This window comes from Eleginops maclovinus, chromosome 12 (genome assembly GCF_036324505.1).
Source record: "Eleginops maclovinus isolate JMC-PN-2008 ecotype Puerto Natales chromosome 12, JC_Emac_rtc_rv5, whole genome shotgun sequence".
NCBI classification, from domain to species: Eukaryota; Metazoa; Chordata; class Actinopteri; order Perciformes; family Eleginopidae; genus Eleginops; species Eleginops maclovinus.
This window is the reverse complement of record NC_086360.1, coordinates 13,623,461-13,646,149: the sequence shown is the minus strand read 5'-3', so window position 1 is coordinate 13,646,149 and position 22,689 is coordinate 13,623,461. Positions and strand designations below refer to the sequence as shown.

General features: G+C 40.3%; 1 protein-coding gene across 4 annotated transcripts in view; it reads right to left on the bottom strand.

Annotated features, from left to right (window-relative positions):
• The window catches only part of fbxl17 (F-box and leucine-rich repeat protein 17), a 189,292-nt gene that overhangs the window by 160,901 nt on the left and 5,702 nt on the right, over positions 1 to 22,689 (bottom strand). The gene's annotated exons all lie outside the window — the stretch shown is intronic.

The window sequence follows — 22,689 nt, the reverse complement described above, 5'->3', positions numbered from 1 at the left end:
GCACTTTAAACATTAGAAAAGAGGGAAATCTCCCGTGTCCTATTAGCTCGTCATCCAGGCAACATGAATTCCCAATCTCAGGATGAGGCTGCCTTTAAATTTATTAAAGAAATGCACATGATCGTTTTTAATTGTTTACAGTTTACTTTTTTCTTTAATAGTAACACTATTACATTAATTCTCTGAATAGATAGATTTATATTTTGTTTCTACAATAAAATCTATAATGAGTCAATCCTAGGAGGAAATAAAGTACAGACTCAGCAACTAAAGATGTTCCAAATTAGCGCTAAATCCAACACGTTAGCCAGTGATTATTTCCTAGCACAGGTTTGAATTCTTCTTGTGGGTGTCAAGTGATTGACAATAAGCACGGCATTATCTAATCTACCCACACTGACAAAAAAACACTCATCGTGCACAACAAATTGGGGAACCAAAACAAATTAGGGCTTTGCATTTACTGTGATGGATTACCTGGCCAAAGCAATTTTCCAGTCTGTGTAAATTGTTTTTGTACTGTATGAGACTGAATGGCAGTAAATGACTTCTTCTGATGGGAAAAAATGCTTGATGAATACAACGGCAGTCTCCAGGGGTTGACAAGAGTACAGTTCTGTACACCACAATACTGGTATAAGTAGATGAGGACAAAGTCTGGGAAATGGCATCTGGTAGAAAAAGCTGCATTTCCAGTGCTCAGAAGAGTTCAGAAAAATAACAATTTGCAAGGAAATGTCAAATAAACAACTAACTTGTGTAAACATTGCTGAATTGTTTGTTCTGTTATATTTACTTTTTGATGGCAATTTAATAGCAGAAGCATCACAACAGCAAACAACTAACCTGACAAGGAAATTACTGCTCCTGCAAGCAGGGAAAGTTAGCGAAACAGGGAAAAGCATGATGTGAGTCAGAATCCATCTGTATATAACACGCCTCATAATGCAATAACTGCACAAACCAAAACAATGTATTTTTAATGTTAAAATCAGAACATTAATTCAATCCATACTTCTAATACATTTGCTTTAGAAGATAGCCGACAGTCCCACAGTGGTGTAGAGTAATGTAAAGCTCACCAGCCGTGTGCAATCACAAAGCACATACTGGGCACGAGCACACAACAGCAGTCGTTATCTCTAAACTGCCACATTGCATTGCTGTCCCGCAGCATGAACGGCAAGTCTCCAAGAATCTCGACTCATCTTTTATATTGCTCTACATATTAGGAGCCACAGCAAAGACCCTTAGAGAGACAGAGCTATCAGCTGTAAGTGGTGTCAAGTCTAAGCTCTAAGCATCACATTGATATTGCACAGGTAATTGGAACTCCAGTGTCACAACTTTGTCTCAGAGACTTACATAAACAACTACAGACGAGATATTACTTTATCTTACCTTGTGCCGAAGCAGGACACATCATTACACAGAACAGTAACTGTAGTGGTCTAACTAGGCTTGTATATTTGTAAAATGGATGGAGCGGCAGTATGTCCATGCTTTCTCTAAAAAGAATCACAGTAAGAGCTGGGAATAAGAGGAGGGAAAGGAAGACAAGAAATCGAAAACCGAGCCAGACTCACTTTTCCCCCAGTATTTAACTTTAGTCTTTTAAAGCTGACAAAGACTGTTAGGGGCATTTCATGTGGGTCTCAAGTGATCTAATCCTTCCGAAAACCATTTTACATTTTCTCACATATCCAACAACCCTTACTTTCAGGTAATACTTTTAACTTTAATTCAGCAGGGCAAAATAGCCACAGTTAGGAACGGCCACATGAGTGTCAGTGTTATTGTGCCAAGGCTTTCAGAGCAGCACAGCTTCCACAGAAAGCCCCGGTTGACAATGAGTTCCACACAAAGGTAAAAAGGCAACAATGGTGTCTGAGTTAGTAAAGAGCCCAACAATACTGCCAACAAAAATGTACGTATATGCTGCATGATAATTTCATTATGTTGACAGTCTGCACACTAAAGGGTGTTTTTTATGGACATCTGAAGGTTGTCAGTGTCCAGTAAATGTTCCTCGGTAGGCCACAACAGGGGTCCAAGTGTCCAGCTGCAGACAGTTTTTGGCCAACGCGAAAAATCTAATCTAAGCCTTGCCTGCAGACTAGGAGAGGTCATTCCATTCACTAACGTGTCACCATTTTTGAACATTTCAGGGGCAAAAAAACATAAAAACGATGGATAGAGCTATTATGTCACTGTAAGGGTACACAATTAACCATACAATCACTTTCTATATGCTGTGATTTATGTGCCATTACAATGACAATTCCAAGTGCAATGCATAAACTGATTTTCCCATGCTTTGTTTGGATGGAGGCAGGTGCACCAAGGCCCTGCTAAGGGATCGTTCACGCTAGACTCCGATATCCAATAAATGACTTGACACTTCATAACTCCTGAATGCATAAACTTGAGCCAAAAACATACTTCCCGCATCTTTAAGTTAGCAAGTTTAACTTGAAGAAAGTTTTATTATTTTAGGATGGGCTCTGAGGGAAAGTCTGCATTAAGCCAATGTGTTTAATGGTTTGTCCTTCCTGCTAGTCCCAACAGCCACCAGGTTACATCTTTCAAATGGAAGCATAGCGACCTAAAGCCAATATGTGATATGCATACCACTTGTCCCATATGACTTTGTATACCAATTTCTATGTCAGACAGTGTTTTGTGACAGTGCTCACCTCTACAGATGGATCTCGATGGACATTTTGAGATCACTATTAAAGCATTTTTAAAGCAACTTGAATGTTTGCCCAGCCTATTGCAAGCCATACAATACTAGTATAGGATCCATCTTTGATATGTACAGCCTATATCTTATTCATCTTTTATTATGTTTTCATTGCTTTTCTTTTCTTCCGGAGTTGTACGATTTACATTACTTACATTTGTTGTTTAATTACAAGGATTCCTCCTTTAATGTCTTTTGATACTAGAAATTCATTTTGTTTATGATGTTTTACAGCACCCTGCGGAGAGACCTTAGGCTAATTTTGAGTTTCTTAGGGTGTTTGAATTTCCTCGTGCTTCTTATTGCATTGTACTCCATCGCTGTGAGTGAATTTGCTTTGCATTCACTCTGACAGTAATTTTAACAGGACTGAACAAATCGGTACATAAACTGATTTCTGAACCATACAGTACTCTGAAGTACATTTTCCAATGATATGCATTGTGTTTATCATTGTTAATGAGACTTTGGAGAACCTTTCTTTACTTTCAGCAGAGGTAGTTTGCCTTTAGCCCTCTTCCCATATAGCAGCAGCAGGCATTACTATGAGCTATTCAACACAATTCCTGAACCAGCATTTTTTAGGCAATTTCATCAAAAACTTTTCTTCTGACTCATAAACAGCCAGGCTTTGCTGATCTGTACCTTTGTGGGATGGAAGTCCCTCCTCAGAGACCCCTGCCGCAGTTATTCTGCCTTCCTCTTAGACATACATTTACACAATACAAACAAAAGCCAGCCTGTGAACATTCCGCTGGTCTGGGAAAGGGTCATGAAGGTCAGACTTCCTGGGCCAGACTGGTCCCAGACACTACGGTTGGGCTCAGTGTCACTCCACCTTACACCGTGTCAGCATGAAGTGACAGAGCAGACAAGACATCCCTCCTCCTCCTCCTCCTCCTCCTCCGACCTGCTCTCGCTGTTGTTCCTACAGTAATTCCCTATAGGTCTTGCAGGCATGGGATGCCAAGTGTGAGCTGGGATGAAAGGGGGAGCAGGGGCCAGAAGGATGACAAGTAATGGGGCAGGAGGTCAAGGATATGGGGAGACTCGCCCACTGGCCTGAGTTCCTTTCTTTTCTGATCAGAGACATTTTAAATCTGTTCCTACTACCCCCGACAACCTTAAGTGCCAAGGATCCCAGTCAGGGTTAAAGGTCACTCCCTCTCCATAACTAAAATGGCGGGCATACATTTATGAATGTAAAACAAGTAACTCAGGTTCACCAAGTTCACAAGAACAGCAGGAGAAAATAACAGAAATGTATGTTTTCATGCATAATAAAACATAATAATATGTTGGAAATTCCCCAATAAACATGCAGAATGAAAGCCAGACCATAAATAAAGGACTAATCCCTTCCTGTGCTATGCCTTTGTCTCCGCTGACCCAGAGAGCTGTCAGAAGAGCAGAAAGGCCGTCAACACGCCCACTGAGAGAGCTGACATGGACCAGTGACCATGACCCGGGGCTCAGGACAATGAGCTGGTCAGATGGAGGGGGGGCAGCAATGCTTTGGAAGTCAAGGTGAATCACAGACAAGGACAAAAAGAGGCTCAGTTGTTCTTCGATAAATTGTGGTGCATCCTGCAAACTAAATCCTGGATAGTGTGGAGTTGGCTGTCATCTTTGCTAATGAAAGCGTGAATACAGTTACTGGCTGCTTGAGAGATCAAGTCAGATGCATAACCATGAATAAACGTAAATCCTTTCCAATAATTACTACTTTCTCCATACAAAATTAATGGAGGAGGCCATTTCTTCAAGGAAGAAAAGATGGAGATTATGGCAAATTGAAGGCCAGGTGACGGGAAGGAGAAACGGGGAGGAAGGAAGGTAATGCTGGATGGAGACAGCAGGAAGAAAGACAGAACAGAGACCGGATTAGAGGAGTGTCACAGCCCTGAGAGTTCGCCATGCATCTCGACCCAATATCCTCTGCTCTCATCAAAGATAATAGAACGAATGCAAGGGAAACCACAGGAGGGAAGGGGAAGACACAAACACAACAAGCAGATGTGTCGTCTGGCCAGCTCTAAATTAATCCTCCTCCCTCACCACGCTTTCTTCCTTTTATCAGTCAGTACAAAGAGACCTGCTTGTGTTTCAGGTCCAGACAACGGAGAAGGCTGGATGGTGGATTCGAGTCCTTGCTGAGAGAGGAGACTAGGAAGGGTGGGGGGAAATAGGGGATTTGGGGGAGATGGGTGGGAAATCTGGGTATACGTGCCAGGTCAGCTTGGGACTTATGGCAGAGGGAAGAAGGGAGATGAGAGAGACGGTGAAGGTTGGGGGGTTATAGGATGGCTGGGCTAAGAAAGAAACAAATCAACACTGACTCTCACAGAGCTCAGACACACTCGTGGGCTTAGATGTGTGTCGGAGTTATAAGAAGAGGGAGGGAGACACAAAAAGAGAGAGGGGCAGAGATAGAAAGAAACATCTTGAGAAGGTAACAAAAACATTTTGTCAGCTAGTACAAACTTTAATTTTTGCTTGTCTTTTGTTCATTCCAAACTAATCTTTGACACGTTTTTAACCTTTCCTAATGTTTCAAGTACATGGCGTTATCAATGAAGCCACACAAAAATGTTTGGGCTCTAGTTGTTTCAATATCACCAATTAAAAAGGCAAGACAGGACCAGCAGCACAAGATATTAGTTTGGAAGTAAAGGTGTAATCCCTGTTAGATGGTCTACATTACCTGCAATAATTACCTTATCTAAAAACCAAAGTCAAAATGATCCCTGACACTTTACTTTGATCATGTTTTCAAAAATGTTTTTTTGTTCATTTAGCAAACGACAACATCATCTAAAAAACTGCAGATATCAATCAAACACAACTTAATGACATATTAAGCTGTGTGTTCCCGCTTGTAAAAATGTGTACTGCACAAACTCCAAAGTTATGACAAATATTTACAGAGCATGCGGTTTAAACAAGAACCCGATATCAAATTGCAACCTTTGATAGTTCAATGCTTAGGAAAAATAGTATTCAGTTGTATAACCATCCCCAGTAAAGAGCTGCAATTTCATTTTGGGACAGGAAACCCCGAAATAGAGATTCAAATTTAGTAACACCTTTTGCAGTGTTGTTTCAACAGTTAAAAAAAGAGGGATGAGTAACATCGAATATGCATTGGAGTACTACGTTTGGAAAACAATGGAAAACAGGCTAACAAACAGCTTGTTAGCCAAACATGTTTTTGAAATCCAATATATCAAAGGAGTAGCCAAAACGCGGCTGGAAACAATGACGTATTTGGACATGACTCAAGTTAGGCCGCTGTGTGTGTGTAAGTTTGTTCCCTTTATCCATGTTGGATATCTTCTCCTAAATCTGCCTTAAACAGACATAATGAAGCCTCACAACATGAACACATTTTGTTTGCCTCTTAATGCTGTCTGAACCATCGCGACAAAGGAAACCTGTAACAGATAGCTAGTCTTGATTGGTCCCTGTGAGACGAGATTGGTAAACCCCTTCCTGGGGGCAACTGGCCTCAAGCCCCTTCATGGGATTAGGGTTTGACCTGCAGAGAGGCAGCAGATGAGCAGGGATGGACACACACTGAGCTGGAAAGCCACAGGAGTCTTAGCAACAGAACATCTAAGCCCCTGAAAAAGGCCGCAACGCAAGCCCACATATCTGTGTCTGTGCAGGTGTCCAATTACTAAGCTGCGTTTTTTCACTGTGACCTCTTATGCCAACTATTTTATTACAGGTTTTTTAAGGGCACTTGTTTTGAGATATTTTATTTCTCGTCCTCGGCTGGACTGAAATCAGGGATGGTGCAGTTCATGGTTAACCCTTTAAACCTTGTGAAATAAGCCCTGTTATTTTCACTAGTCAAAGTAATAATTAATTCTAAACCTGGAAGTGAAAACAAGATGAACTTTTCTGATGAACATTAATCTTAAAAAGGTAGTTGTGTTGGGTGTTTCTTTTATTGCAAACTGTGTCATTAGTTCATTATCAGTTCTTGAAGTCAAAAGGTATCATTTTTCGTAATCGGTCATATTGATCACCCAGCTACAGTAAATGGCTAATGTTAGTTTGGAGTCATACATATTCATTGTTTTTGCTCATTTGGTATTAGTAATATTATTAAAACACGCATATCCGCCTTTCAGTGAATTACTTTAATGTTTTCTTTCTATATTACTGTAACCAATGATGTGCATACACATTGACCCTGCATTTATCAAAGAGGCCAGTTTTCATCTGTGGTCTCAGACGACTTTAAACATTGTGTTATGCAAGTGTACAACTATAAAAACAAGCACACAGACTCCGCTGCTTCCCACTGGAAAATAAAGTCAGGCCACCTTAAGATATCAACAGGGACTAAGAAGGACCTTTTTTGTGTTGTTAGAGGAAAACTTTGATCAAAGTTGTTTCTCCTCATCCATCTCTGACTGTCCTGGCCAGTCATAAATCATCTTCATTGGGTCGACTGTCAGGCTCAGTCCCATAGCCGTGAAGATCTAATTCACCAGCATAACGCTCTGCGCCGATCTCTGCTCTGCTGCCTTGCTGCACGGAAGAAAGAACATTGTTCTTTTTGGACTCACATAAGTGGTCCAACATAAAACATTTTTTAAATCTAACATGACCTGGATAACTATCGTCCTAAGACGTTTGAACATGTGATTTAGAAAAAACAACACACCGCTGTATGTCAGGAATTAGTCGATACCCCAAGTTAAAATTATTGATTCCAAAGTATGAAAGGGGTATTGGACATACTTAATAACAAAATTAAAATAGTTCTATCGTAAACCGGCATCTAAGCAACCAAACAGAACCCAAGATGAAGTTTCATTGACGTGAATGAGAGAAACATTTTTAGCTTTCAACTCCCCTGTGGACGAGAGTCATAAAATTATTTGCATGGCTTCACTGAGTTCTGCCAGAGCATATCTGCAATGCTAATAAACTCCATCGACACTGGCAGGTAATAGCATGCTACTGTAACTTTTCTACCTCAGCTCAGCACAGCTCAATCAGCCCCCGCCAGAGGCCTCTCTTCTACGAGTCCCCGCGGCTCAGAATCAGCAACTTTCAATCTCGGTGTGTTAGCACGCAAGAAGACGCAACTGTACGTTTGGGATGGGTGATGAGACAAGCAGACAGCACAGCGTGAGAGTGAGAGAACAGCATCGGCTCCACACACACACACACAGTATGTCACACATACAAACACACACATACAGTCTAATATCAGCTCAGTCCCCGACTCCCTTTAAGAGACCTGAGAGCCAGAGAGAGGGAAATAAATACTCTTCTTTATTACAGAGCGAAAGACAGAGAGGGGAGACGGGGGGAGGAGGAAAAAGTAAAACATGGAGGCAGGGTGAGACTATACACACACACACACACACACACACACACACACACACACACACACACACACACACACACACACACACACACACACACACACACACACACACACACACACACACACACACACACACACACACACACACACACACACACACACACACACACACACACACACACACACACACACACACACACACACACACACAGCTGGTACTACCTAATGTTGCTGAATCCCATATAGCAGCTGAGAACTCTTTTATTCCCCCAGTCAGCAAACCTCCCTCACCCCTGTCTGCTCATATACTGCTAGCAGACAAAGTAGAAACAGAGCATCCCTATACTGTATAATACAATAATAATGTACACACCCTGGTCACAAACCAACATCTCTCACATAATGAGGTAAAGATATGTCTCTTTTGTATCTAATCAAGCGCTAACAATAAAAACTCCACAGGGATCCTTTAATTCATAGACCAACTCATAATTTAAAATTGCAGTGCCAAAGGTATTGTGCTGTACAAGGTTATTTACACTAGATTAAATAATAAATCCCAGCAAGCACGAAGCATTTTTTAATGTTGGATAAAGTTTTGGATCTGAATTATAACTCATAAGGGAAACGTGTTACCTCATAAATCTAAAATAAATTATTTTCTACTTTTGACAGAACTTGTTTTCTATTGACAGCTTTTTCGTTTCGCAAACCTGATCCCATAAAAATGCTTTAAAAAAGGGTAGCACTGTCATGTGTTACTCATGGTGTTGCGTACTGGTTATTTTTACATGTCGTATAAGAGATCCATTTGCAACAATCAACATGTGCATAGGGATCATGATTTCCTTTCTTGATCTTGCCAGATACAACACCATAAAAAGCTGTTAAATCAACATTGTAAGTCATAATTACAAATAGGGAACTCTACATTTTTTCAAACGAATTAAGCACTGTATTGGCATTTCAGCGCATGTCTAACCACCTCACAGCCAACTCATGCAATCAGTTTGAGTTTTCCTTGGACATGAACAATCCCATTGGAGTCCATCCCATCTCTACCATTCAGCTCATATTTTGTGAGCCAGGAAAATAAAAAACAGGATCCTGGATCTGGCAAGATAAAAAGGGGACAGCATGATCTCTCTGCACATGTTGATCTTTGCCAATGAAGCTCTGATATGGCATGTAAAAGGAATCAGGACAAAACACCATTAGTAACAGAAGAGGCACATGGCTTTATCTCATTCTGCACAACTTTCTTAAAGAAGTCAGAAATATATAGTAGAGTAAACAGTTATATATTTCCCTCATAATTATATAAGAGTAGAAGTGTTAAGAGGCCGGAAATGCAAACACTGAAGGACAAGTTCCCCAAACTTGTACAAAAGAACAGCTGTTCAGTAAAAGTAGGAACTGTCCACCACTGCAAGCCAGTAGAGCTGTATTAAAGCAACAGTACCAGTAAAAACTCAAGAGATCCCGGCACATTATACACTTCCAGACTAAACATCCTTTTAAAGAAGTGGGAAGGATCATTTTTAAAAGCTGTCAGTTCAATGGGGTGGAGATTGGGTATTCATGATCGATTAGGCAGTGAAAAATGTCTTACCCGTAAAGCCAGCCTATATAAAGACCATTGATCAAGTGCAATGAATAATGGCTGATTCTGATGAATGCACACTCATTCAACAAATCCCTCACTCCCACAGCTTTAAAATCTTCACATTTTGCACTCGTATTTATATCCTGCCGTTAACAATTACCACCAACTAGCCTCTGAAATTATGTTTTGTTTTCTTCTCCCTTTTTCTTTTTCTAACCAACAAAGCTGATTCACCTGACTAAACAATCTCTTTATTTCTACAACACAAACAGACTCTTAAAAGTGTGTGTGAGAATGTGACAAAATCTTCTCCTCTTGACACACTCCTGGTAGAGGAAGAAAGGTTTCCCTGAGCAAGTGCCACACAGAAGATTCTCCACAGGGTCCACACAGTCAACATGGATGTCCCCTGGCACATTTCTGTGGTACCCCACAGAGGGAAGGGAGAAGCATAACAGTGCTCGCATTTCTGTAGTAATCCCACACTACTCAGGCATGGCTCCAGCAGATATGGGAACACCACAATGGATGACTCATGGGAAAGAGGGATTTACAGAAGAAGAGAAAGACATCGTTGGAGGGGGGTACAGTAAGAGGAGAAGGCAGAGAGAAAAGTTTCCTGTAAACCATGAGTGTGCTGTCCCTGCACACGTAGAGTCTATAGTAGAAAGGGAAAATAAAGGGGTTTTTCAAAACGTATAGCCACTGAATCAAATAATTTCATTGTTCTAGATTACTTTAGATTATTGTGTATGTCGGCTAAAAGATTTATTTGTGTTAAATTATATTGTAAACACTGTCAATCAGACAATAATCCAGCATCTTGACAACAGCTCTTTCATAATGATATTTCTCAAATATCAGATATCATCATCTCAAAGGTCAAGTATCAATTAGCTCAATAATCGTTAATATCATATTACATTTTTTTTTAAATGCAATGTACTCCATTTATGCTACACAACAAATTGCACTTTATTTTATTTGCATAAGATGAAATGTAAACTGCAGCAACAAAATACTATGGAAAATTTGCGGGGGCAGAAAATATGGCCGGCACCTTAAACATAAAAAAAACCAGAGAAACACTGTCCACTTTGACTTTTCTTAAGCATCATTGATGTAAACACAGTCCGCCTCCTGTCATCACAGCTGAGTCCTGTGATCTGTCCTGCGGTCCGGGTTAGGCCCGGGTCTCTGAAGATTTAATCACAGTGGTTTCCTACCTGTTATGTACACTGTGAAGGTTTGGGCAGGAATTGCACTGTAAACAGGTCGCAGATTGAGGCGTTGTGTGCCAGAACAGGGCTAGACAAAGAATTGATGTCTTTGGTTTTTGTAACAAGAAGGCAAACAGCAACAACTTTAAAAGGGAGATTTTCTCACAATAGAACAAACGACAAACACATGCACTCACACACACAGACACCCACACACCAGGGTGTCTGTGTGTGTCATTTCATCCTCTTCCTCCCACCACACTGACCTTTACCTGTCACACAGACTTCATATTTACAGCCGCCACAGCCCATCTGCCCACACTCAGCCCTGACTGTCAATCAGCAGCAAGCCGCCTCCCCCTCTGCCTATCCATCAACAGGCCTAAAGCACAGGGCCCCACCGCCCAGCACCAACACTGACTTCAACCACCTGGATCTAGTACATGATGCTAGTTTTTTGCCAATCGGATACCTACTCAAACTTTGGGTATTCTAATACACACTATACACAATTTTTTCTGCCAGGTGTAAAATTAACCAAATTATTCTGGAGACTTTCATTGAAAATGTTGCCATAAAACAACAGACCTTCTTAATGCAGAATTGGGAATGGAAATGCATTCAACATGAAGTCTTACCAGAGAACATACATTAGAGGTGACAATATGAGCCGGCTAGCAAAGGGGTCTTTGCATTATAATTTTTTAAAAACTAATGAAAACTGCCAGCTTATGAGTGTTGCATAACAGCAATTTCCTAACGTTTCCCAACATGCAAGTAAGAGCGTACTTTTAACCGTAAGTGACGAAGGACAGATGTGAGGATTGGAAACCCACACCTTCAGCAGTCTAACATACTGTATCAACAGTATGTCTAATGGGATGCAGTGGCTGCCAGTTGTGTGTTGTCAGTTCTTATTAGTCATACTTTCAGACTTATGCAGGTTCATAAAGGTCAGATACAAATTCATTTTGCGCAGACACACACCTTCATTTCCAGTAATGCCTCATATTTCCACCCCTTTACCGCTGTCTAGAAAAGAGGGGCAAATGCTCCAGGTAGTGCAGCATACTAAGAGCTCACACACACAGACACAGACACACACACCCACACATCATCCTCCCTGCAGGTAGTGCTTGCCCGGGTAGGTGGCCACTGGATTCAGCCCCCTGCATCTCAATGACAGTCCCGCATCCAGAGGGATTTATCTAAATGCAAATCAGCTGCCTTCATTCAACAACACACATAACTTACTTGGCATTCTCCAAAACACACGAGGCAGGCGGACACAGGCAGCCAGACAGGCAGCTGTGTGGCCCTTTGGCTCTGCCTTCCCTTTAATCTGTGCCCTCTGGAGCCTGCTCATTTTCACCAAATTCACTTTTAATAGAGTGCTAATTTAGCAACAGAAAATTCACGCTGGAGGTAGATTGGATAGCAACTGCGTGGGGGGAGCAAAGGAAAAGGAAGAAGAAGAAGAGAGGACAAGGAAGGAAGATTTGAGGAGAGGAGACTGGGAATTGGAGTGGCAGCGACAATAAAATCTGCTGTTTGTGTCATTCTCACTCTCAAAGGGGTGAAGCAGCTTGAATGACAGGAGGAGAGGGAAGGAGAGAGAAATATGAGAGCAACCAGACAGACGTTTTATTTCTTTCGCATGGACTTAAAAGACAAATATAAAACATGTTTGCTGGCAAGAAGCTCTTTGTATTTTAACGTCAAGGTATTAATTGGGCAATCGAAATGCCCTTCCTAAAGTTGCCATCGACAAAATGACCCAATGACCTGTGCTATCCTTCCTGTTATTAAGTTCACCCAAGGCCATGCGCAAGGTGTCCATGAAGCTGCTAGCCTGTGATGTACACCATGCTGTAAAGTGATCTATGCTTCAAAGGTTATCAGGGGTCTCAGCGATGGGAAACAACCTCCTTGATGCTTTCTCCACTTCTACATAGCTGTTAATTAGCCCAGCTAAGTGCACCATTAATCGATTGCTTGTCTCTATGCTATATCTCATAACGGTGCTGCACTGGCGAAGAAATGTGAGGTTCAGGAAGTCACACTTTTCCACTGGTGAAATACTGGTGGTGGAGAGTAATGGCTGCCTCTCAAAGACAGTGTGGGCGTTGTACTGATGGCAACTGATTGGAGGAAAATTGCTGCAGAGTTTAACATGATTGAAATCCATTATATTATCACTCTGGACAAGTGGAAGAAATTTATAAATTAATGAGTTAAATGTCACAACTATATCAGTCAAGACACACAGAGTGGATGTAAGTGAATTGTCCAAACAGAACTTTGTGCATTAATTATTGTCTCATTACAGATACTGTATAATTATCACAATCAATACGCTCTGAAACCACATAAATACATTAAGTCACACTGTTGTTTCTGGAATGACAGAATATAAAAGTAAATAGTTAAAGTGAGCAAATGGTGTAAGAAAATGAATGAGTTTTGTAAAAGGAGTTGGTGGAAAACTGATGAAAACAAAGTATAGTGTTTACCATTTAGACACTTTTGTCAGACTGCAAACTCATAAATGAAGAAACAAGGTGAATTTGCTGTAGATAATATACTATTATACAAAGCAGGTGTTGCCTCAACTGGTGCCAGGCATGGTGCTCACCTGTCCATATTTTGGAAATTTTCCCACATTACTAAATTGGCAACAAAATCAATTTGCAAAGGGAGATTTTTTTCAGATGCAATTACTAATGTGATATTTAGTGGTAGCATAGATCATCAATAAGGAAAAAACCTGACCTAAATCTACATTTGGTTTTCCACAGTCATGTAAGCTTAAGTTAGCTCTATTGAAAAAAGGTGAAAATATTTGAAGTTCTATGAAGAGCTACGAGAGAAGTGTATCCGCGTAATGTGCTTCCGTCAGTCTCTTGAACAGAGAGTCAGGATCTTCAAGGCTTCAAGCTGCCAGAAATATTCTTAGCAGGCTTCTTAGAAGGGAAGACAGGGCTCACACTACTCCAGAGCATCGATTAGAGCCAGCAATCCTCGGCAAGTTGTCCTTGAAAAGATGGACAAGCTGCTGCAATTAGACAAAGGCTAACAGGCCACCACATGTTGGAGATAGACACAAACCAAGAGTGATATGATTACAAGACAGAGCGAGCAAATACAGACACAACAGGAGATTGTGGGAATAAAAACATCACAAGGAAATGTAATGTACTAAACAAGAGCAGAGAGCTGGAGCAGCGGGTGAAAAACGAGGAGAGAAAGACAGAAAGTGTACAGGTGAGGAAATCCCGATTACAGCGTGACCTTGTTAACCCCAGAGGCTCGTTAGAGTCTCGTTACAGCAGCATTTTCCAGGCCCATCCTCTGTCACACCTTCATTAAGGCCATCGACCCACTGTGCTTATTAAACACATTCATTACCCAAAGTATCGAACTGCTGCTGCTATCGCCGTCCCCAAATGCATCACAGGTGCGGGCAGAGGGGTGACGTCTGGTGGAAACACACAAATGGTCTCACAACTCCTATAGACATTCATACAGACACACACCTTCCTGCCTCTTATCAATCATCACTAATTAAGTCAGTGATTAGAGCTGCTTTGGCCTCTCAATCACAAATTGACACAGACAAAGGGAGGAGAGGTAGATAGATGGGGTGAATTAAATCCAGAGGGAGGATACGGCTTGTTTGAGAGAGGAGGAGAGTGACGATATGAGCAGAGGGTTGATAATAAAAATGTTTAAAACAAGCCAAAAGAGGCAGTTAGACTTTCTTTCCCTGTCGTCTTCTGTTTAATACTTCTGTCTTTTCTCCAAAGCATAGGACAGAAGTGAATCCCCAAGGAAGGTTATTCATCATGATACATACAGACCAGTCCGTGAAGCTAAAAGACGAGGCCTCCGTCCTTCCTTCAGGCTCCTGCTTTAAATGATGACATCATTTCTGCCCTTCTCAAACAAAAGGAAAACTCATCATCAGAGAGAGAGAGAGAGAGAGAGAAAGGTAGAGGAAGGGAAAGAACGCAAAAAGATTAAGAAGAGTAAAGGCGTGAGCGATTTGTCGGAAAGGGCCATGAATCATTGTGACATCTCTGGCTGGGTGTCAGAATCTGCTGCTGTCTGAAGCTGGATAAGCAGAAGGCCTCTAAAGCAATGCTCTTTAAACACAGGCCAGGTCAGAGCCCGGCACTGGCCCTTAGCAGAGAGAAAATGGGTGCCAATTTTTTTTTACCTAACTTCATTGTCTAAAAGTTACTTGCTTTTGTGTTGCCAAAACCTTTTCAGCGTGCTGTTAGCTGCCAGGGGTGGACCAATTGTAAAAATATCAGATTCAAAGTTGCTGTGTAAATGAGCCGCTGGTTTAAAAATGAACACATAAATCACAAAAAGCTAGAATAAGGGAAGAAAAAAAGCACAATAAGCTCTGGGACTGCAACTTGTGAATTAATCTTCTCTATTGGATTAGAAAATGCAAAAAGACAATATAGATACCAATCGCAATATTGTACAGCACAAATGCAATGTCATTAAATGTCTTTTTGTCCGACCCACAGTCATAAACTCTGAAATATTCAATGTACTATAGCATAAGACCAAGAAAAGTAAGAGGACCAATAGTGCATATGAAAATGTATTATTAAATCATCAGCTCTATCTATCTTATTTAATTTTCCAAAAGGCAATGTACTCAAATTGCTTGTTTCACATAACAAAAAGTCCAAACCCAAAAACATTATGCTAATTTGATGACCTAAAAGCATCAAAGCCTAACATGTGAGAAATCAGGAACCCAACAAATATCTCACATGTTTGCTTTAAATAAATTGTTGTGTCCTTATAAAATATAACAGTGAGTTATTGTCCATAAGGCAGGATACATATTGCACAGGATGTACAACAGCCACCCAGAAAGAAAGGTTGGAAAAAATGTCTCAGGCCGCCGTCTCTCCCTGCGCGCAGCCAGAGTAAGCAATGAACAGAAAAGCAATAGAAATGGAAGTCACATTCACATTAACATTCTTCAGAGCTTTTCCCGGTACTCTGGTAGCTGCGGGCAAATGCTTGATAACGTCATGGAGAAGAGTGCTGCTACAACATCTACAGTACTAAAAGATTAAATATTACCTCTGCAAAAGCCATTCAGAAACTCTGAGAATATTGTTTTCTTTTAAAGAGTATTCAAATGTTGATATTAACTCATATGCCAACAGAAAACCTCCCACACCACAAATATTAGAGCCATAGTATCAACAGGTTGGACGCAGCATCATTAAATCCAAATCAAACTGACTTTAGAAGGACTTCTTGTGAATACTTGTTCAAATAACTTGTAGCAGGCACATAAACCAAAGAGTAAAAAACACAGTTAAGGAAGAAGTTGCGTTGCTCAAATATTTATTAACACCCTAAAAATGGGATATTTTATGTGCTGTCTAAGTATAAGAAGCACACTGCATTCAGCTGCCAGTTCACTCGCTGCTCCAAGTCAGTTGTATTTGTTCACTTATCCAGTCCTGCTACACCCTCTGCAGGGGAAACCACGCACATCAACCAAGAGTGCTGAACTCGTAACCAGTGCTGTATACGTGCTGTAAAAGAGCACCGATTCAAGGCCTAAGCGTAATCTCTTTCATTTATAAAGGTCATAACAGTGACTTCACTTGAATCTAAGTATATGATTTGTGCAATTTAAGGCAAGTAAAACCAAATCACCCAGAAAAATAAATCCCACCCAGTAAACAATCTAATACAGAAAGGAAAATCTTAAAAGTCGAAGTATTAATACGTTTTTACAGACATTTTAGAGTTGCAACATTTAACAAGTGCTTTTTTTTTTTTAAGACCAACAATTATGATATAAAATAACAAATAAGTTCAAATAAACTATACTACTGCATAAAAATGATATACAACAACAAATAAGTTCAAATAAACTATACTACTGCATAAAAAGGTATAACAATTATCAGTATTCTCTGACCTAACACAAAGCAGTTTGCATATGATGGCTTACATACACAAAAGCATAGTAAATGCTGTAAATCACCATACCACCAAGACCAACTGTAATTTAATACACTGCCGCTATACTATTAATTCAACTATACTTTGATATACGACAACTACTAACCATTTCCCCAGGGTATATAACTCTTGAACAGCTCCATTCCAAAGCCACTGACCTGATCCATCTTCATTCTACTTGTACTGTGAATGTCAGTCTTTGAGGACACTGATAGCAAACAAGCAGTTTTATTTTTCAGTGGAACTACTACTACTACTACCTCAAAAGAAATGCAGTTATTAACAGCAGAGTTTTCCTTAATGCTGTGCTCTGTTTTTGCCTTGCCAAACAAATACTGTATATTTGGTTTTGGCAACACCATTGTCATTTATGGCAGTCTGTCACTGTTCAACAATAAAGCCAGCTATACTGGCGGTCCCGTCGACATTCACCTGACTTTCTTTTCTTCCAACAAGCTTAATACTTTTATATGAGCCACTCAGGGGATCCAAGTGAGCATCCTGCCACTCCAAGGTCTTTTCCTTTTCTTTCAAAAAGTAATTTCACCTGTGTTATCGATGGAGTCAGGAGAAAATGCCTCATGTGGATGCGGACTCTTTTCCTGAGGTAAGTTATGTTAAAAAGAGAACATTGTACTAAGGTGAAGTATCGCTTTGGAGGCACACTACACAGGCTCACATTTACAAAGTGCCTTCACTTTCTTCCCTTTAAAACTTGTTTTGTTCTCGGGCAGACGGCAGAGGGAACATATCGACGATGTCTGTGTCTGAGTGCAGCCGGCTGTCCAAGTTAAAGTCAGAGCTCATTAATGCATCTGATTACTCTTCAGGCAAAGGACGATCAGCAACCACGCGCATGCGTGCACACACACACACACACAGCAGCTTTTTGGGGACACAGATCGATATGGAGGCACTTCAAAAGAGCAATGAAGAGGAGGATATTGGAGAGAGGAATGTGCTGCTAGCTTAGAGCACATACTGAGAATGTAAGCAGTGGAACTGGTGAAAACAAAAGTTTAGGAGTATAACTCTTCACTTAGTTTATTGCTTAATAAATGAACTCCATGTCCTTTCTGTAATGAGTTAGACACAGTTAGTTAGACAAGGCTTCAACTAAACATTGATTAATTTTGATTAAATTAAATTAAATTAAATTGACCTTTAAGTCAGAAAAAAGCACAATTTAATGCTCATCTCAATTCCCCAAAACCTAAGGAGAAATATTCAAACAGCTTGTCTTGTTTTTTAGTGTCAAAAGGATCGGTCAAGTTCAACAGTGGCATAGTTTGCTGTCAGTAAAAAAATACTCCAAAAAAAAAAGGTGCCCTTTAAGGTTTAGTTTACATTCAGTGATACTCACTAAAAACACATTGTTTTTATCCTTGAGGCAACTCCCTAACTCATAAAACGGCGGCCCAGTCAATTCTTTAAATCATTTAAATTATGCATTGTTGTGGCCCAGTGTGCATGAAAAAAAGGGCTACTAGTGGTCAAGAACTACACAGGTTGCTTTAAGGCAATTAATTAATTCCCAAAATGATTGCAGAATAATATTATTTGAATAAAAGTGTTTGTTGTTTCAGCTCTAAAGAAAGGCCCGACAGCCTTACCAACATTTCACCACTTCAGTATCCACAACTAAAATAAATGTGAATAAATAACACAATGTATAAAGAATATTAAAACAAAAGCATATTCACAGGCAGTGAACACCCAAAAGCAAATACATAAGGTAAAAGGAAGGGGTGAAAGAATGGAAATGAAGGAAAACAAAAAAAAAATTCACAAGATATGACTACCTCCCAAATATTGGGCACAGACAGACAAAGCAAACTAAATTAATAAAAATATACAAACTAAAGATACTTAGTGATGAGTTACAAGCAAGTAAAAGCAAATTGTGGAGGGGAGCAGAGCTTTTTCCACAGGCTGACGGACAGAATCCAGAGCCATTAGCAGGTAAAATGACTAAATACAACAACTTCTGACATTCAATATCCTGAAAGTCAAACAACTGACCATGAAGACTGGAAGGGATTGAAGAGATCGTGTGTGTGTGTGTGTGTGTGTGTGTGTGTGTGTGTATGTGTATGTGTATGTGTATGTGTGTGTATGTGTGTGTGTGTGTGTGTGTGTGTGTGGCTGGTCAGAGGGGTTCTATTTATCTCTAATTACAAATACACAATCAAAGTTTCCAGAGGAGATTCCCATGCAGCTGGCAGCTATTCAATTCATCAGTTCCCATGTGTGTGTTATTCAGAGTTTTAACAAGGCACGCGTGTGTTATATTGTGTGCGTTGGTTTGGTCTTAAGGTCTACCTCATAATAACTGACAGCCTTCATTATCACTTCCTTTGTCTTTCTAATCCGGCTAATTAAATCAGCTAATGTCAATATACAATTATATCTGCGACTATGTTTGATTGGACCGGTGGGCCTCACTGTCATTCTCCCTGCCAGCTAAAACCTGACCACAGACAAGCCATAGAGACAGGCAATCAGAATTGGCGATGAGAGTTTTTCACTGACCATGTCCAATAAACACCCTTCACCCTGACAGTTCATCTTTTCCATTGTTTCATGCTGTTCCACAGACAAACTCTTCGCCAAAGCAAGAGAGCGGGAAGACGTGGTGAGAGCACGGGAGGGAAGCATCTGATTCTACATGCAGAGCGGTAATTACACCTAAATTGAGGGCACATGGTAATCTCTGTTAGGTCATCTCCAATTCCATTTACATTTCCACATTTTGGACTAATTAAAACTGTAAATAATCAGAGCCTGTGTGTGTGTGTGTGTGTGTGTGTGTGCGTGGGTGAGAAGGAGAGAAGGGCAGAGAAAGGGTGTGTAGGCAGACACAATTTCTTTGAGATGAGCCAGTGGAGGAATATTCCCATCAAATGCAGGGAAATTAAGTGCACACACTGTGATTTGGACAAGACAAGAGAGAAGATAAAGGTTTTTTACGAGAGAAAAGGGAAGAGAGTAGAAGTGCTTCCCTAGCAAAAATGTTTGCAGATTGCATTGTGTTTAATTGAAGGGAACATCGGAGCAGCGTTACCGACACGGAGAGATGGATGACAAGAGGTTTTCTCACAGTATAGTTTGTCCACCAGTTGGTCTATGAATCTGACAGGACTCAGAGTTAAACTTTCAGGGTTGCCTCTCCCCCCTACGGCAAATTGAAGTGAGATGAGGAAAAGGGGAATTTGCTATTCTCAGAGCCTTTGCCCTTCGAGGTATTGGAAGAGCACAGAATATGAATGGGGGAGAAAGGAAATAACACTCCAGGAGACGAAAATAAGCCTTGAAAGGCAACTGGTGCAATATAACCAGCTCTGGCATAAATACTGGATGATCGCCAATAACGAATGCAGGTAAATGTCAAAAAGAGCGTGGCTCAGAGACGCTAAAGCCACCTGCTTTACACAAAAGGCACTCTCGGCCCAGGGTTATCTGTAGCCCTGGGCTGATTTGGCCCCCGGCTAACAAGCAATGAAAGAGCAAGTGTCAAATTGTCCACAGTAAACTACATTTGGAGAGACTGCAGCCATCCTCAGCATTGCATTGGCAACTTTCAACAGCAAGTTGTTTAAAAAACTAAAAAGTCTCCTTAACCTTCATCAACAGTTCACTCACCGCCAAACAAATAGAGCAACATTAGCTTAGTTACTACTAACAATGCTGGTGCTACGATTCCTTAGGGCTTCAAAAGCTTATTCAAGTTGCTGCCCCCACCCCCCAAAAAAAGCAGTTTAACTATCCACAGAGCTGGATAAGGACTCAACACAGAGAAGGACCCTCCAGCATGGAACTCAAACCACAACCAAGACAACAAGGAGGCAAGTAGGGAAGAAAACATTTATGTGGGCGTGCACATGACAAAGAAAAAGGCAGAGGCCGAGCACAAAGGCCACACAGAAACATCCTTCAGCAATTCAATTATTCAATTTTGGAGGAGGAGAAAGATAGAGCAGATCACAGTGAGTGAAAGGCTGCTCCTCATCTGTGATTGATTAGGAGAGACTGAGACATGATTCCTTATACCACAAAAGCAAGGCAGCGGAGAGGAGAGGAGAGGAGAGGAGAGGAGAGGAGAGGAGCCCTTTAACATAGTGTCCCATGACTGTGCAATTTATAGCACACTAAAACCCAAAAAGCCCATCTCAATCCTGGATCAACTCATGATGAGAACAAAGGTTCGTTGAACACAATGGTCCCAGGAGTGCTCAAGCTTTCGTTTTTTGCATAAACCTTTCAGTAAGAGTCTTTTTCCACGCTGCATCAAACCCTTTTAGTTGGTCTATAAACAGCAGACTCAGAATGAAATAGGATCCTCAAAGTACAAACGGTTGTCACCTTCTACATTTTTCATATGTGATACAATATAGCAAATACTATTACATATTACACGTCTAAAAAAGCAAGATATGAACACACATTTTTCAGCCTTTTGTGGATCTAACAGTGCCAAAATATTCAGCCAAACTCATTATCAAAGACAAAAAAAATTGCTTGTTTTTTCCTGAGAAAAACGAAGCTGTAACCTTGATTTTGTTACAGAAAATAAATGGCCACTGTAAAAAAAAAGAGGAAAGGTAAGTTCTGGGTCATCTTAATTCCTGCCAAACTTAATGACAATTTTAAGCCAAGGAACCACAGTGCCTACACAAAGAAATCCCCGTTTAAGCTCAGCCCACTTCTCTGCACCCTAATGACAGGAAGCGAAAATAACTGCAACGATCTCACGCCTGAAAAATGACTGTTTGAAATGGATAGTGCTGCACTGAAATGTTATCAGCAGCAATATTAATCTCTCACATAGCAGTAATCACTAATTTCATATACTGTTAAGTTGATGAATGGGGTTTTAACAAACTGAGCTATTGTTAACAACTTAATGCGGACTAATTCATCAAGGTCGTAATTACTCATGGACTGCAAAGACATATTAGCAGGGAAAAGTGCAAGAGCATTAGTGAGAAAAGGAAGATCTAAATAAATAGGAAATAGAAACAGACATGCCAAATGACCATTAATGTTCACTTTCTGTATCATAATTAAACACCTAATGACAAATAAAGTAACATTTGATCATGATTTGGAGGAGTTGAGCCCAACTCTGCCTTATCGACAAGCTGGCAGGCTGTTTTCAGACGTTTGGAAAACAGTGACATCAAGTGGTATATTAAAGTAGAGCGTCGCTTTCTAACTGCTGTTATTTTAAATAAATATGTTGGGGGAAGGTGAAAAAGGCAGTCCTTTCAAGCTTAGGATGTATAAACAACTCCAGCTGTGATAATGAGATCAGTCATTACAATGATTAAAGCATTAGTCGGAAAACATGTGTGTGCATCCACACATTTGCGTATAGGCAAACATGTAGGTGGTGTTAATATGTACCATATATATTCAAGCATTAATACATTTTACTGTGGTTAATAAGAAAACATCATTCGCTCATTAAACTGCAAATTCATACCTTAAGTACCTTCAAGTTCTAAGAAACTCATCATAAAAATTCCTTAAGAAAAGTTATATACTGTATGAAGATGTAGATATTGCCTAGTGAACATCAAGCTGGCAAAGCTTACATTAGACAATATTATAATAACCACTGATCATAGTAGTGACTATAGCATAGGAATATGAACTCATGAATATATATAGATCTTACATTGAGTTATATTGAGTAAACACATACAGTCTGGTCCATAAATATTTGGACATTGACACAATTTTCATTATTTTG